Source organism: Balaenoptera musculus, chromosome 17 (genome assembly GCF_009873245.2).
Source record: "Balaenoptera musculus isolate JJ_BM4_2016_0621 chromosome 17, mBalMus1.pri.v3, whole genome shotgun sequence".
NCBI lineage: Eukaryota > Metazoa > Chordata > Mammalia > Artiodactyla > Balaenopteridae > Balaenoptera > Balaenoptera musculus.
Window position 1 is genome coordinate 53,696,515 of NC_045801.1, and position 17,906 is coordinate 53,714,420.

At 31.9% G+C, this 17,906-nt stretch overlaps 1 non-coding gene across 1 annotated transcript; it reads right to left on the reverse strand.

Moving 5' to 3' along the window:
• Window positions 1–607: 607 nt before the first annotated feature.
• Window positions 608–714, reverse strand: LOC118883882. The gene has a single exon (XR_005017117.1). It is a non-coding gene; the product is annotated as a U6 spliceosomal RNA (small nuclear RNA).
• Window positions 715–17,906: the final 17,192 nt, after the last annotated feature.

Here is a 17,906-nt window from a genome sequence, read left to right on the forward strand (position 1 = left end):
CATATGAGATAAAGTTATGTTTCAGTCTCTTTCCATATGGACCTCCAATTAAACAAGCACTATTTATTGAATAGTTCATCTTTTTTCCCAGTGATATATAATGCTTCTGCTCTCATACACAAACTTTTCATAGAGGGTGGATTTGCATCTGTTTTCCTTATTTAGTTTCATTGGTCTAATTATCTCTTACACAATTTTTGAAATGCTCTGTCTTTTGTCTTGAAGTAGAGACAATTTTTGTTCTTAAAAATGTCTTTATTGTTGGCTCTATGTCATGTATATTTTAGGCAGATTCTTTTCAAATTTTGTGAAAAACACTGCTTGAATTTTATTGGATTTCATTAAATTAATAGAATGATTTTGAGAGACCCGAATTTATTAAATATTTTCATCTATAAGCATTGTAGAAAATTCACCATTTGTTTAATTCAATAAATTTAAACAATATTGTCTATGAGCTTCATGCTTATTTTTTTTTTAACATCTTTATTGGAGTATAATTGCTTCACAATGGTGTGTTAGTTTCTGCTTTATAACAAAGTGAATCAGCTATATGTATACATATACATACATAACACATATCTCCCCATATCTTCTCCCTCTTGCAAAAAATATGGAATGCTTCACGAATTTGCATGTCATGCTTGCACAGGGGCCATACTAATCTTCTCTGTATCGTTCCAATTTTAGTATATGTGCTGCCGAAGTGAGCATTTTATGCTTATTTTTGGTTGGACTTATTATTTGGCAACTTTTTTTTCATTATAAATGAGATTTTTTTTAGTAGACTTTTTTTTTGAACTTTATAGATTTAGAGAAAAATTGAGATTTCATTGAGTACAGCATACCCAATTTCCAATATTATTAACATCTTACATTAGTATGGTCAATTTGTTTGCATCAATAAATCAATATTGATACATTTTTATTAAATAAGTCTGTATTCTCTTCAGATTCCTTACATCTTACCTAACAATTTTCTGTTCCAGGATTCCATCTGGACACCGCATTCCATTTAGTTGTCATGGCTCCTTAAGCACCTCTTGGCTGTAACAGTTTCTCAGAATTTCTATGTTTTTCATGACCTTGACAGTTTTGAGTACTGAACAGGCAGTTTGTACAATGTTCCTCAATTTGGGTTTATTGCATATTTTTGTCATGGTTAGGCTAAGGTTATAGGTTTTTAGTGAGAATACCGTAGAGGTGAAACACACTTCTTATAGTGTAACAGGTTACATATTGTCAAGATTACTTATCATTGATGATGTGTACTTTGGTCAGTTGGCAAAGACTGTATTTTCCAGGTTTTTCTAAAATAAATTTCCTTGTCTCTTTCTTTTTCCATACTTCACTCTTTTGAACTAATCATTAAGCACCAATTCTCCATTGTATACATACACCACATTTTGTTTATCCATTCATCAATCTATGAACATTTGTTCTGTTACCACTTTTGGACTATTATGAATAATGGCTGCTATGTACATTGGTACACAAATTTGTTTTTATTTCTCTTGGGTATATACCTAGGAGTGCAAAGACTTCTTTATACATTTTCTGTATGTTTGAATTTTGAGGAACTGGTAGTCACTTTTTCCAAAGTGGCTGCATCATTTTACATTCCTATGAGAAGTCTATGAGTTTTCCAATTTCTTCATATCCTTGCCAACTTTTGTATTATTTGTCTTTTTGATTTTATCAATCCCAGTGGATGTGAAGTGGTATCTCATAGTGGTTTTCATTTGCAAGTACCTAATAATTAATGCTGTTGAGCATTTTGTGTGCTTATTAGCCATTTGTATATCTTCTTTGGAGAAATATCCACTCAGATCCTTCATCTATTTTTAATTTGGATTATCTGTCTTCTTATTATTGACTTGGAAGAATCATTTATATTATAAATACAAGTTTCTTATGAGTTATTTATAAATATATTCTCCATTTTTCCAGGTTTCTTTTCACTTTGTTGATGGTATTCTTTGAAGCAGAAAAAAATTTAATTTTGATGAAGTCCAATTTGTCTGCTTTTTGTTTTGTCCCTTTTGCTTTTAATGTTAGCCAAGAAGACTTTGCCCAACCCACAAACTTGAAAATTAACTACTATATTTTCTTCTAAGACTTTTATAGTTTTAGCTTTTATAGTTTTAGCTTAGATCTATGATTCATTTTTAGCTCATTTTTTGTATGTCAGGAGGAAGGGTCCAACTTTATTTATTTGTATGTGAATAACCAATTGTCCCAGCACTGTTTGTTGAAAAGACCATTCTTTCTGATTGAATTGTCTTGGGACTCTTGTCAAAATTCAACTGACCATTAATATGAGTTTATTTCTGAACTCCCAGTTCTATTTGATCAATTTATCTATCTATCTATCTATTTATCTATCTATCTCTCCTTATCTCATTACCACACATTCTTGATTACTGTAGCTTTATTTTAAGTTTTCAAATTTAGAATTGTGAATACTTCAACTTCGTTCTTTTTCAGTATCCTTTATCTTTTTAAAGATTGTTTTGCATTTCTCTATGAATTTTAGATCAGCTTGGCAATTTCTGCAAAAAAAGCTTGCTAAGATTTTGATAGAAATTGAATTAACTTTATAGATCAGTTTGGGGCATATTGCTATCCTAATAATATTAAGTTTTGTAATCCATGGACCTGAGTTTTCTTTCCATTTATTTAAGTCTTCTGTAAGTTCTTTCAGCAATGCCTTAAAGTTTTCAGGTTATAACCTTTACATTTGTGTCAAATTTATTCCTAAGTATTTTATTTTTTGATGCCACTGTAACTTGAATTGTTTTGTGATTTCATTTTTTGATTGTTCATTGATAATGTATAGAAATGCAATAGATTTTTGTATATTGATATTGTATCCTGCATCCCTAATGAACTTGTTTATCAGTTTAAAAATTTTTTATGTGTGTCCTTCAGTTTATACATAAGATTATGTCACCTGTAAATAAAGATAGTTGTATTTAACTCCATTCTAGAAAGGCATTATTACTTCCACTATAAAGTAGTGAAAAATGAGAATTACAGGACTCATATGGGTACTAACAAGTGACAGAACTGAATTTGGATGCATCTATTTGAGATCAGAGTCGTCCATTTTTTTTTATAAATTTATTTATTTTTGGCTGCGTGGGGTCTTTGTTGCTGCATGTGGGCTTTCTCTAGTTGAGGTGACTGTGGGCTACTCTTCTTTGTGGTGCACAGGCTTCTGATTGCAGTGGCTTCTTTTGTTGTGGAGCACGGGCTCTAGGCACGTGGGCTTCAGTAGTTGTGGTTCATGGGCTTAGTTGCTCTGCAACATGTGGGATCTTCCCAGACTAGAGCTCAAACCCGTATCCCCTCCATTGGCAGGTGGATTCTTAACCACTGCACCACAAGGGAAGCCCCCAGAGTGGTTCTTCTTATAGATCTCTAACATAATACCAAGATAAAGAAACATTGTAATACTTTAAGATCCATGAAAAGAATCTTATCCTTGGGAATGAATGCATCAGTTTTCCACTGTATGCTCCTGCTTCAGTAATTCATAATTTGGTAAAGTTGTAACATCTTTATGGTGCTAATAGTGGAGAGTACACATCACTCATAACCATTTCTCCTACCACTATACCCATTAAACAAAAATTCTTCATTGGCCCCCTTGCCTAGGCCTCTGGCAGCCACCCTTCTACTTTCTGTCCCTATTAATTTCACTTCCCTAAATATCTCATATAAGTGGAATATAATATTTACCTTTTTGTGACTAGCTTATTTCACTTTGTATGTTTTTTAAGGTTCAGCCAAGTTGTAGTATGTATCAGAATCTTCTTTTTAATGCTGAATAATATTCCATTGTATATATATATATATATATATATATATATATATATATATATATATATATACCACATTATATACCACATTTTATTTACTCATTCATTCATCATTGGATGAATGCTTAAATTGCTTCTACATTTTGGCTATTATGAATAATATTCTATGGACATAGGTGTACAAATATCTCTTTGAGATCCAGCTTTAAATTATTTTGGGTTTATACACCCCAAAGTGGAACTGTTGGGTCATATGATAATTATATTTTTAATTTATTAAGGACCTCCCATACTGTTTTCCGTAGTGGTTGCACAATTTTACATTCTCACCAGCAGGTGACAAGTGTTCCAATTTCTCTACATCCTGGCCAAAACTTGTTCTTTTCTTTTCTTTTCTTTTCTTTTTTTTAATAGACTTTCAGTTTTGAAAGATGAAAAGAGTTCTGGAGATACTTTGCACAACAATGTGTGAATGTACTTAACACTACTGAACTGTAAACTTCAGAATGGTTATGGTGGTAAATTTTTAAGTTATGTGTATTTTACCACAATTTAAAAAAATTACAAAAGTGAAAAGAAACAATACTTTACTAAAAAATGTGAATGTGAAACAAATTTTTAAAACTACCGAATTTAGAAAAAGTCATAAAAATTATTGCCTTTAAATATATGGTAATATGTAATATTTTGAGACCCTAACTGTATTATATAATTACATTTCTTTTTTTTTTTCATGAAATCTTTTTTCTTCTGGAAATAAATATTCACTTTAAAAAGTTCTGGAATTTTCATCTTTTCTGATTTTAAACATGTCACAGTACTCCTTTTCAATTTTTGCAACATCATTCTTGATTTCTTATATTGCAAATTTTGTATGGATTTTTTAGTGTTGAAACAAATAGCTCATCAACACTATAACCATAAAGAACATTGGTGTACAGAGGTTGTAATTTTAAAATGTATTTTTAAATTTTTAAAATGTCTCTAGATTTGTACTGGAATATGAGCTTAAGTTTTTCACTGCTCATATAATTCATGCTGAATAGAACTCAGATTCAAGTTTATTTTATTCTGATATTTGACTTAGAAACAAAGAAAAAATCAGCTTCTGTATGTACTGGCTTCATATTAGCACAGCATGTACCCCAATCTTCAAAAACTTTAGGATGTAGAGCCACATTCTAGGAAAGATAGCAGTGTGTATTTAACTTCAAACTTGCATTACATTTCCTTCAGATTAAATTGCAGGATCAGTGAATCTTAGATTAGACATGGTTCTTTAATTATTATTTATTAATATTATTATTATCATACTTCCACTCTGCAAAGCCATTATTGCATGTGAAATGCTTTAAAACAATCTTATGGGTTGGAAACATTGGACAAAACTTGGAAAAGTTGATACATCTACCTCAACTCGTGTAATTTGTAAGAGGTTGAACCCTGCTTTTGAACTGGTTACCCGTTAAGGCTGTTAATACCTATCGTAGCTTAGTGCATTACCTAGGAGAGACTTAGCCGTTCAAATACATTATTTTTTTAAGTTCCAAAGCAAGAGCAGATTGTGGGGGTAGACATATATAATTATAAAGATAAAATTGATGACTACTAAATGTTAAAAAAATATATTTCCACTTTTAACCCAGAATATCATTTAAGCAAAGTATATTCTGGACAAATATGCCTTAAAATATATGATGAGAGACTTGACAGTAGTGATTTTTGTATCTTTCTACCCAAAGCATAGGAAAACTACATTAGATGCTCAATACATATTTGCTGAACTAATGAATTACAAATGGATATAGAACATTGAATGATAGCCACCAAAGTCTAAGACAACATTATTGCTGAAAGGAAAGCTAATAGATCTCACCACAACATAGTACTCTTCCTGGTGGCTGGCCATATCTTGGCCAATTTTTTTTTTTGGTCAGTGACAGTGTCAAATGTAACACCATAATCTTTTATGAAAATTTAGTATCCAGTGGTGAGCAAAAATGATATTATTCCCAATACTGCATAAAGTGAAATTATATTAAAGAACAATAAGACCTTTCATTGTATTAGTTAACAAAGATATTTGACATTATTGACCAAAACAAAAATACTAAAGAAATACTGGCATAATCTGAAGTACATCTTTAGGGAACATGGCAAGCTCAGACGCAGTGAGGAGAGTGAGCACCACACTCTAGTGACGGATTCTGTATCCAGAGTGGATACAGGCCAAACTAAAGCATACTTTTCTTTGACATTGGTTGTAGAGTGGCCTTATTATTCTCATACAATTTTACAAGGAAAGGCAAATCAATGACTTTGTTATCTTCATGAACACAGAAGTCTATATGCCATAGTTACAAAGATTTCAAAAGCTTTCTCTTCTGAAATCTCGAGTACTGTTTGAGGAAAACTGTTTTCTTTGGGCAGAGATTGTTTCTCTAATGGGTTCTGCTTACATATTTAGAAGTGTCTTGTAGTGGAAACCACACCACGAGTCTCTCTCAAGGCCTATGTTCTGACTCCAGCCCATCGACTAACTAGCGATATGATTTATAAAACTGAAAACAAAAAGTATATGATCTTTCCTGTAACTTCAAAATTTTAATTTTAAGATTATCTTTTTATTATGGACGCTAAATCTGTATTTGAATTGTCTTATTTTTACGATGTGCAGCATGGTTTTGTCTGTTTTGTGTGTGTATGTGTTACTTTTAGATTGAGCCATGACGACTATAGAACAGTTATGTTCATTGCACAAGTATAAACATGTTTCCCAAATGCAGTCTTTTTCACTGGGAGTTGATATTGATAGAAACCTATGTCCTTGCTCTCATTCTGCCTTTCAATTTTGACATCTATCAAATCTCCCTTTTTTTTTCTATCTCAAAGAGAATATTAAGGGCTGCTGATCAGAGAAAAGACATCAGAGAAGACCAAAAGAGCACAATGTCCTGGTGTTAGATATATAACAATGCTTCAATTATAGTTCCTTAAATTCTATAGATATTTAGGAAGGCTTTAAAAACATTATTTATATTACATAAAATGTGATACATTAAGAACAAATACCCATAAAAGTATTTAGATAGATTCACAACAGTGAAGAGCATGTTGTTAACATTGTGTGAAATATTATAAACTGTGAGGGAAAATAATAATTTACTAACAGGAAAAATCACAATATTGGGTACATTTAAATATTGAGAAATCAGAAGTAATAATAATAATAATAGAAGAGTAGAATATAAAGGAAACACCAAAACGCTTTCATCACACTTACGAATAAACTGCTTTCTTCTTCCCACATTCTCCTCTGGGCCTAAGGCATAGCTGTAAGCAGCATTATAATTGTGGTGGATATGGATGCTAACACATTTATTCTCTTTTTCTGTGGGAAATGGGAAGGAAGGGAAGACATCATTTTTAACATAATTTTTGAATAATCTTAAAACTTTAAAAATTATTTTCTAATTAAAAAAATCAACCTACATTTTAGCCTGTTAATACAATAAAAAGAGAATAGTAATGGAAAAATAAGATCACAATTGTTATTGATAATATCATCCCATTGATATTTATCTAATGCACAGGACCATTTGACTGCAGCTTGAGCTGTCACTAAACTTTGTAACTTCACAATTGGGATTGATTATGGAAAGACCAATTTAGCTACAGTGATTAGTACTGACTGCTAAAATAGCTGAAACACCGCTACAGGTCATGATTCTGGTTGATTTTAACTCTACGAAGGAATGAAAAAGATGAGCTCTTCAGTGATTTGAAATAATAGAAATCCAACCACAACTTTGTATTTTGGAATAACAATAAATGATATTTTAAAATACAATGTTAAGTCTAATTTTAGACATCAATTTCCACTTTATTCTGCTATTCTGCTTCACCTTTTTTTTTGGTCACAGCTTCCAATACACAAGGATATTGTGATTATCAGTCTAGTCTCTCATGAAGATGTTACCATGAGCTGAAATTCTAGCCTCCTTATTCAGAAAATGTTAATGTAAGAAGATGTTGGCATGCATATACTCCTTGGCATGTGCATTACTGGGGACTGCTGGCTCTTTCAGGAGTTACATGGAATAAGAAAAGCTCTTCTTCTATATGAAAATCTGTGGTGGTGGTGGTGATCTTAAAAGAGTCAAATCTTGGGCTTCCCTGGTGGCGCAGTGGTTGAGAATCTGCCTGCCAATGCAGGGGACACGGGTTCGAGCCCTGGTCTAGGAAGATCCCACATGCCGCGGAGCAACTAGGCCCGTGAGCCACAATTACTGAGCCTGCGCATCTGGAGCCTGTGCTCCGCAACGGGAGAGGCCACGATAGTGAGAGGCCCGCGCACTGCGATGAAGAGTGGCCCCCACTTGCCGCAACTAGAGAAAGCCCTCGCACAGAAACGAAGACCCAACACAGCCATAAATAAATAAATAAATAAATAAATAAATAAATAAATAAAATTAAAAAAAAAAAAAAAGAGTCAGATCTTGCCTAGGGACTTTAAAGATGCAGATCATTATTCTTCTGCCCTGTCTACCCCAGGAGGCTTTTCAGCTGGGATAGGACTCTTCAGGAAGTAGAGAGAGTAACAAACCATATTGTCCCAGAAGGATGATACAGAAAAGAATAGCAATTAAGCTGGAGGAATCTAAGACTGAAGATCCCATGGGCCTTTAAGATGCCATCTTATCAACATGATTAGAAATACTAGTCATCATTTTGATAAAATATTTATACAATTCTGAAATCTTAATAACTGTATATTTATTTCTCACTTCAGTTTCACAGCAGTATGTGACTTTAAAAACCTTTAGAAATACTAAATTGGTGTTTGAGATTAGCAGGGAATTATGTACAGTTTCACAGCTTTACTTGGGGGAAGAAGCAGCTTTTAGTTATAGATAAATACTAAAACTCTATAGCATAAGAGGTGAAGATGAGATTGATAAGACCATCAGCCCTCTTTGAGCAAAAATACACAAGTATAGGAAGAAAAGAGGAAGGAGACAACAGAATAAAAATTTTAAAACCCCAAAAAATTTATGGCAGTGAAACTGCAAAATGAGAAGGTAGCAAAACACAAACTCAAGGATATTTTGCAAGATACAAAATGCTCTAGATAAATTGATGAAAACACTAGGAGCTGATGAATGACTTCCTTTTCTGGGAAAGCATTACAGTTTTCCAGGAAGGAAATTAAAGAAATTTGGTATATTCTACCAACATTCCCTGTTTGGGAGGGATTACTGAAGGATGCATGGGTAGACCATAAAATAAATGGGATATGTCATATGTTTTGCTCCTTCCCTCACTATGGATAAATAGCATTTAAGGGTTCAAATGGAGTTCAAGGGTAAAGCTTGCTTTTTGCCATTTTTCTCTAAGCCAGTTTCTTAAAAGTAGCAGGGATGTACTCCAATTTGTGACAGTGCTGTCTAGTCTAGGAGAGTTAGGTCTGGAGGCAAGAGGACACCACTGAGAAGATGGTCCTTTTGGGCTATTTCCATAAGGAAGGTGCCAAAGCACAAAGAAATTACACTCTCCTCACCAAAAAATACTTAAGTCCATGGAACTTTTTTTTTTTTTAATTAGCATCATTATTTTCAGATGTCATGATCATGTGCATTAAAGAGGAGCATCAATGTAAAACTATTAAAGCAAATAAAATAGGTCAGGGTTGTGGTCAGTTGCAATGTGAATGTGTAAATATCAATATTTTAAAAATATATCACCAATAATTGCTTAGAAAATAAGATTGAAATAGCTGTCAGTAGCAGTAATGATAATTGTATAGCAGGGAATACATTTTTAAAATATGTACAGGATTTACATGAAAAGAAAACACACATACTATTCTATCAGGAAAGAAGAAAGAAGGGGTAAATATAGCAGCATGCCATGTAATTGACTGGTAAAAAAGGAATACTCTAAGAATATATAATTCCTAAATTAAAATTTGATATAATTTGCAAAATAATTCAACAAATTTTTTGAACTTGGAAAAATTATTCCAGACATCCTCTATAAAAAGAAACGTGAAAATACCTAGGAAGTTTAAGACAAAGATTAATAGAAGATGTTAAATTTTAAAACAATTAAACACTATATTATTTAACAAAAATCAGCAAGGTACAAAAATAGACTCATCAGTGGAACAAATTATGAATGTCTAGAAAAAGACATTGATATATTTGAAAACAGTGAGGTAAGGAGAAATTAGTCAATAAATGTTACATAGACAGGAGATTTGCCATTTGAAAAAAGTTACATTTCTGTTTCATATATCACATGAAATCTTTCCAGATTTATCAAAGAAATAAATTTTAAAAATTATAATTTTGGTTTTAAAAAGAGATTTCCTAAGATATAAAACTCAGAAACAAGAGAAAATCTTTGTTATCTTTCCATACTTAAACATCTCCATCCTCAACCTTATCACACAAAGAGAAAAACAATTTTTCTCTGGAAAATAAATAAAAACCACCAACATCTGAAAGAAACAGGTTCACATGTCTGATACGCAAATATTTCTTAAAATGTAAAAAAAAAAACCATGGGGGTATTGAACCTTAGTACAAAAAAAATAGTAAAACAAAATGTTATTTTATTATAGCAGATAGAAAACAGTTAAAAACATTGACTGAACTCTATTTCTGTCCAACAGAAGCTTTTGTGATGATGGAAATTTTCTATATCTTTAATATCAAATAGGCATTAGCCATATGTTGTTATTGAGCATTTGACATACGACTAGTGTGACTGAGGAAATGAATTTTAATTTTATTTGTCCAATTAATTAAATTTTAAATTGGAATAGTCTCTGATGGCTAGTTGCTGGACATTGCAGTTATAGAGTTTCAGCTGAAATATAGGCTTTTTCCCATATCATCAGTAAAGGAGTTAACATCACAATTTTTTGAGAAATCTGGCCATATGTACAAATTTTCTGGGTATTTTCTCTCTGACCTAAAAATTCCACATCTAACTTTTTACTGTAAGAAAATAGAATGATAAGTACAAAAAATGTGTATACAAGAATGTTTATTGAACTGGAAAAATGAAGACCGTATAAATGCCTAAAAATAGAGAAAAATTTAATTAGATTTGGTGCACTCACACCTCCACATAACATAACTTCCATGTTCCTTCTGTTTTGTGGTCACTATCCTCTGGACTTTCAGATACAATGGGACACAATAGTTAAGAAACAGTATGACCAGTGCCTGGAAAAGTTGCATTATCCCTTATCTTGTTTCTGAGACCACTCTTCTGTTAGTAACTCCTCAGCGAATTTTGATTCTGTATGAATGGCTCATCATACTTTTTTCTCATATGGATTTTACTAATTACTACAACTCTTAAGCCTTAAAGAGTTGGAATTTTGAATTTTACGTATGCCGTAATATTAAACTGAAATTTCGTTTCTTATCCTCCATTAAACTATAAACTCACCAAGAGGTGGGAATGTTTCCTAGTCAATAGTATTCCCCGATGTTATCATAACACATAGTATTACACAATAAATATATGTTGAACTAATTAAGTAAATGGCTTCGATTCCTTTAGAGACCTGCTCATTGCAATGGGGTAAAAATTTGTATAATAATAAATAATAAATTTGTATAAATTTGAATGATAAGTTCAAATTTCTAGATCAAGTTAATGCCCAATTCTGAATCTTGGTCTCTGCATCTATCATCAGCTCAGCTTGGCATTTTTTTTTATTAATGCAACAATGATAATAAGTACATAAATCATTCAAAAGTAAATAAATAAGGCAAGGATTATAAAGGCTTCATTAATTGCAAAGTTTGACAAGCTATCCTGATAATTTAGCAGTAATCACTTGTACATTTTTATTGGTGAAGCCATAAATCACTTTATCAAATTTTATTCTTTGATATTTAACCAATAGATTGCACATTATTAAAACAACTGATGTATCTCCTCCAAGGTTTTTCTTTTTATCTCTGGAAATATTTGTGGAAAACTAGTTTAATTTCAAATTAAAGAATGCTTTCCTTTGTTTTTTCATCTACTGACATTTTAATGACACTGACATCACATTTGTAACAACATAGAATTCATCAGAAAAATATGCCACCTTTCACAGGAAAAAATTGCGCATGAAACAAACCCAAATTAAAATGTAAGAATAATGAAAAGGAGACCAGTTGAATCCATTTGGAACAGCTGCCACAGACATAGAACAGAGAAATCTTCTTCAAAGGGAGATTTAGACCATTTATTTCATCTCCTCTTTTACTTTATATATTTTTCAACAACAGATGGATTAGGACTAGCTGTGTCCCCATGCATGAGTGTTTTATATAGGTATGTGATGCTCATTTTGGCTAAGCACAACTGAGTGCTTTCTCTTTCACCTGCCAAGGGTTCTTTAAAGTGACTTTTAAGATTGGTTTTTATGTTGTCCTGTTCTTGCCTGTCATTGGAATCTGAAGTTATGAAAGGAAAAAAATGTCACCCCTTTGAAATTGAGTCTTGCTCTTGAACTCACTGTCTGAAGACATGTGGTTACCAGAAAGTTAGAGGTTTGGAGGCCTTGCTTTTTCTAAAGTTTAAAATATTAACTCTTAAAAAATCAGTATCACCACTTCACATAAATGAGGCTGCTATGAGTGAATCATGTGATTTTTCCCTCTAATTGTACAATTTTGGAGGACACAAAGGCAATAAATATTTGATATTTTAAAATAAGACATTTTACAGTTAACTCTTTTACAAATAGCTTTTATAATCTTTAAAAAATCGTGGAAGATGATGCTGGTATTTTATGTTCTGTGACCAAGATGCATCATACATGTATTTTTTAAATTAAATCAACACATAATCTGTTCCAAATAAATATCCTAGGTCCTACTTTTGGAAATGTTTAGTTGTTCAAAAACCGTTTTTATTTTTGATTTTCAGAACTTAGAATGGTTGCTGAACTTAGACGGGACACACTTTAACTACAACTCAAAATTATCCTTTAAAAACATTACATGACAAATCTTTCCATTGATTTTTGTGAGGAAAATGCAACTGAATAAAAATATTATAAAGACAATTTTTCATAACTCAGAAAAGAAAAATAATATTTACTTTCTTCTTCTTTTCATCTCCTATTATACTTATGTCTTTTCTCTAATCACTTTATATTTTTTGTTTATAAAGTTTACTCTTTATGTTATTATATGTTTATTAATTTCTTTTTGGCAGATCATTTTCATTGTCTTAAAATCTTTTTGTTAACTTTGGTGTCATTTTTTAGAAATATATCCCTCTAGAGTGAACTGTCAATTGGTTGTGAGAATGTTAATGTTCTATAATTTTGCCACTTATTTGTATCATGATTTTGAGAAATTAAGAGATGACTTAGTATGACTGTGTTTATGTGACTTAATTAGGAAATTTCTTTTGCCTTTTTTTAGATATTTAAATAAAACTGCTAGGGACAAAGGACATTTTGAATTTTAGTAAGATTACTAAAATAAAGATTTTAGTCTGCTATTTAGATTATATTTTCTATGGTTTTAATTAACTAATTAATGCTATCTTTACCTCTTCATTTCACAACTTCTTGATTTCTTTTGGTAGTGGTAGTTGTCTACTAAGAGGTTTTTTGAGTTTTTTTGTTTGTTTGTTTTGTTTGAAACAGAATGGAAAAAAACACATTTGGATCTATAAACTGGGCTGAATTGACTGTCATTCCAATATTGACAATGTACACAGTAATTTTGGCTCGTAAGGGCTTTTGCTTTCTATATATGCACCATTACCATGGGATAATGAAGGATAAAATTCTGAGGGTCAGAAATCTGTATTGGCTTGGTGCACTAATGCAATTATTAGCAGTTTACACTAAAATACATATGTAAATGCACTTACACACATACACATATATTCACTCACTCCGAACAAAGCTGAAAAGTATGATGGAAAGATAACCTATTGCTAGACTTTGAGAAAATTCTCCTTTTATAAGGCAGAAGGAGCTGAGCTGAGAAATGTTTGCCCAGGTATACTTAGACTCTGCATAATGAAACAAAAACAATTGAAAGGTCATTTCATATTTTCCCCACTCTCTTTGACATAACTCAGTGTTTCATTATCTATACAAACATAAATACTTAAGCTGCATTCTATATTAAATGCTAACTTTAGCATATATTAAATTGTTTACACACACATAAACACACACAGAGTTCATTGCTGAACTCATTTTGTTTCACTGTTGTTATGCTGTTGCCTGGATTGTTTTAAATGTTGTTATACTTAGCAATATCAATTAATGTATACATTGTAGCAGACACACCCTAAAGTGATTCACAGTAAATTGTGTCCTTGTATAATTCTCTCCTCTTGAGTATGGGTGAAAGCTGTGACTTGCTTCTAATCAATAGAATATGGCAAAGGTAGTGGGATGCCAGTTTCTTGATTAGGTTACTTTATGGGGCAAAGGGTCTCACTATTTTAATTGTGTTATATTATATAAGACTTTGTTTTAGCCAACCAAAGAGACAGAAATTCTCCTGCTAATCTTGAAGAAGCAAATGAGATTGGAGGCAGATTCTTCCCCAGTCAAGCCTCCAGATGAAAATGCAGCCTGACACCTTGATTGCAACCTTGCAAGACCCTGAGAGGACTCAGCTATACCCTGCCCACTCTTGACCCATGACGTTTGGGGATGATATATTTTGATTGTATTAAGTTGCTAAATTTGTCATAATTTTTTATGCAGCAATAGAGAATTAACAAAGATATTTACACATCCTAATCATTTTGGGTACAAGTCTAGAAAGATTTTCCCAGAATACTTTGCGAATTACTTTGCTAGATTCCCACAAGTCTTTCACATTTTTGATTGTGATCATATTGAAACTATAAAGTATTTTTGAGTAAATATGCATTTTTGCGTAAACATTTAGTTTTTTTAATCCAAAATTATGTTCTCTTAATTCTTGTTATGTATTCTTTAAAAAAATTTGTGGTAAAATACACAACACACAAAATTTGCCATCTTAAACAGTTTTAAGCATACAGTTCAGTGGTATTAAATACATTCACTTGTGCAACCATCGCCACCATCCATTTCCATAACTCTTTTTAGCTGAAACTCTATACCCATTAAATATAACCCTCCCATTATCATACTCCTCCCTGCCCCCAGCTCCTGGCAACCACCATTCCTCCTTCTGTCTCTATGATTTTGACTACTCTATGTACCTGATACAGTATTTGTCTTTTTGTAACTGGCTTATTTCATTTATCATAATTCCTCTTATTGTTCATCTATGTTGTAGCCAGAGTCAGAATTTTCTTCTTTTTTAAGACCATATAATATTCCATTGAATATGTATACACCGTTTTTCTTATCCACTCATTAGTTGATGGATACTTGGGTTGTTTCCACATTTTAGCTATTGTGAATAGTGCTGCTATGAACGTGGGTGTACAAATATATGTTTGAATCCCTGCTTTCAATTTTTATTGTGTATACCCAGGATTGAAATTGTTGGGTCATGTGGTAATTCTATTTTTAATTTTTTGAGGAACTGCCATACTGTTTTCCAGAGTGGCTTTCCCATTTTACATTCCTACCAACAATGCACAAGTGTTCTAATTTTTCTATATCCTTGTTGACATTTGTTATCTTGTTTTTTGATAGTATCCATCCTTATGAGTTTGTCTAGAAGTATTTTTTGAGATAAAAAATGTATTTTGTCTTTGATCCAGATGATTAAGTTTCTACATTAATATATTGCTATTATTTATAAATTAAATTTGCTAATGTTAAACCAGCACTGTATTTGTACACAATGAGTCCAAAATGTTATGTTACCCATGCTATAACTCATGAAATATTGGGTTGACCAAAGAGTTCTTTTGGTTAAAGAATATGTTGTTCAATAAAGTTCTTGGTGAAAATGAAAAATGTGTCTTTTATTTTTACTTAAAACTGAATGAACTTTTTGGCCAACCCAATATAATATCAAAATCAATTTACTCATATATTAATTTATTATTTTTGCATTTATTTTGAAAGAAACATTGGTAAATGCTATTATTTTTGTACTTGGTCAGTTTTTGTATCTTCTGAATTCAATTTATTAACATCTTATCATTTCTTAATACTGAGAACCAGATTATGTATCATGAGAATTAACTTTGAAGAATTTGAAAAAATAATTACTTTTAAATCATCTGATCTCACTGATTTTCTTGGAGAAAATTTAACTTTTTCTATTTTTTTATTGTTGTTGGTTTACCTTCTTCTGAATAAATTTGATTAATTACTCTTCATAGAAAAATATTTACTTAATACAGAATGTCAACTATCTATTGAAATAGATATTTCAATACTTTATCTCATTTTAAATCTTCTCCATATCAGAGAATATATTGCCTTCCTCATTTCTAATTTATATATTTTGACCTTCTTTCTTTTTTCCTTTAAATAATTATCCTGGATCTCTCTCCTCTCTCTCTCTCTCTCTCTCTCTGTGAGATTAAGAATCAGAGTTTGAACTAATTTTTAACCCTTTCTCTTGCTTTCCTGTTTTCTAATTAATCTCTATTATTACACCAAGTCCCCTACATATGAACGAGTTCAGTTCCAAGAGCACGTTCATAAGTCCAATTTGTTTGTAAGTCCAACAATGTTAGCCCAGGTACCCAAATAACACAACCAGCTATATAGTACTGTACTGTAATAGGTTTAAATACTTTTCACAAAAATAATGCATAAAAAACAAACAAAAAATAAAAAAAGCATTTTTAATCTTACAGTACAGTACCTTGAAAAGTAGAGTAGTACAGTACAACAGCTGACATACAGGGGATGGCATTGAGTGAACAGGCAAGAAGAGTTACTGACTGGAGGAAGGAGAGGAGGTGGGAGATGGTAGAGCTGAAGGATCATCAGCAATAGGAGATGGAGGGCAAGCTGCAATTTCACTCATGCGTGACATTGATGGCATAGCTTCTGGTTCCTTGCTGCATTCAATTCTGTCTACCCTCTTGAAAAACGACCCAGTGATGTCTGGGTAGTAGCTCTTTTTCTGGTCATAGATGACACAGTAACACTGGATTGCATTCCAAACAGCTTCTGCAACCTTGGTGTACTGTTCTACGTTTGGGTCCTGTGCCTCAAAAAGTAACAGTGCCTCTTCAAATACAGAAAATCCTCTTGCCATTTTCTGCATCATGAATCTCTTTGGTTCTTCAGTTACTTCTTCCTCTTGTCTCTCTTCATCCTTTCTCTGGGCATGTTTGCATCTTTGAAAGTTTACAACTTGAAGGTTCGTGTGTAAGAGACTTACTGTAGTTTCTTGTTTACTTGTTTTACCATCATAGTCTTCCTGTAGTGAAAGCACAATTTCTTTTCATTGTTTCCTACTAGCAATGATAATGTCAAAGCAGGAAATTTTCCTTTGAATATATCTTTAATTATATACTATAAGCTACTACTGTATGTCACTGGGGGAGAGTTAATGACTAATTACATTTTCTATTTCTACTTAATGTTAGGAATGCTTATTACACTGAATTTTTTGAACTAAAGTATAGTTGATTTACAATGTTGTGTTAGTTTCTGGTGTACAACAAAGTGATTCAGCTATATATATATATATATATATATATATATATATACATATTCTTTTTCATTATGGTTTATTACAAGATATTGAATATAGTTCCCTTTGCTATACAGCAGGACCTGGTTGTTTATCTTCTTTACATATAGTAGTTTGTATTTGCTAATTCCAAACCCCTAATTTATCCCTTACCCACCCCCTTTCCCCTTTCATAACCATAAGTTTGTTTTCTATGTCTGTGAGTCTGCTTCTGTTTCATAAATTCATTTTGTCATATTTTAGATTCCACATATAAGTGATATTATATGGTATTTGTCTTTCTCTTTCTGACTTACATCACTTAGTATGATAATCTCTAGGTCTACTTATTACATTGATTGAAAGAAAGATACTGGCTTTAAGGTAACTTTCATTAATTTGAAGTTTTATTGCATTTTACTTTAAACATATAGCTTCATTTATTGTGACT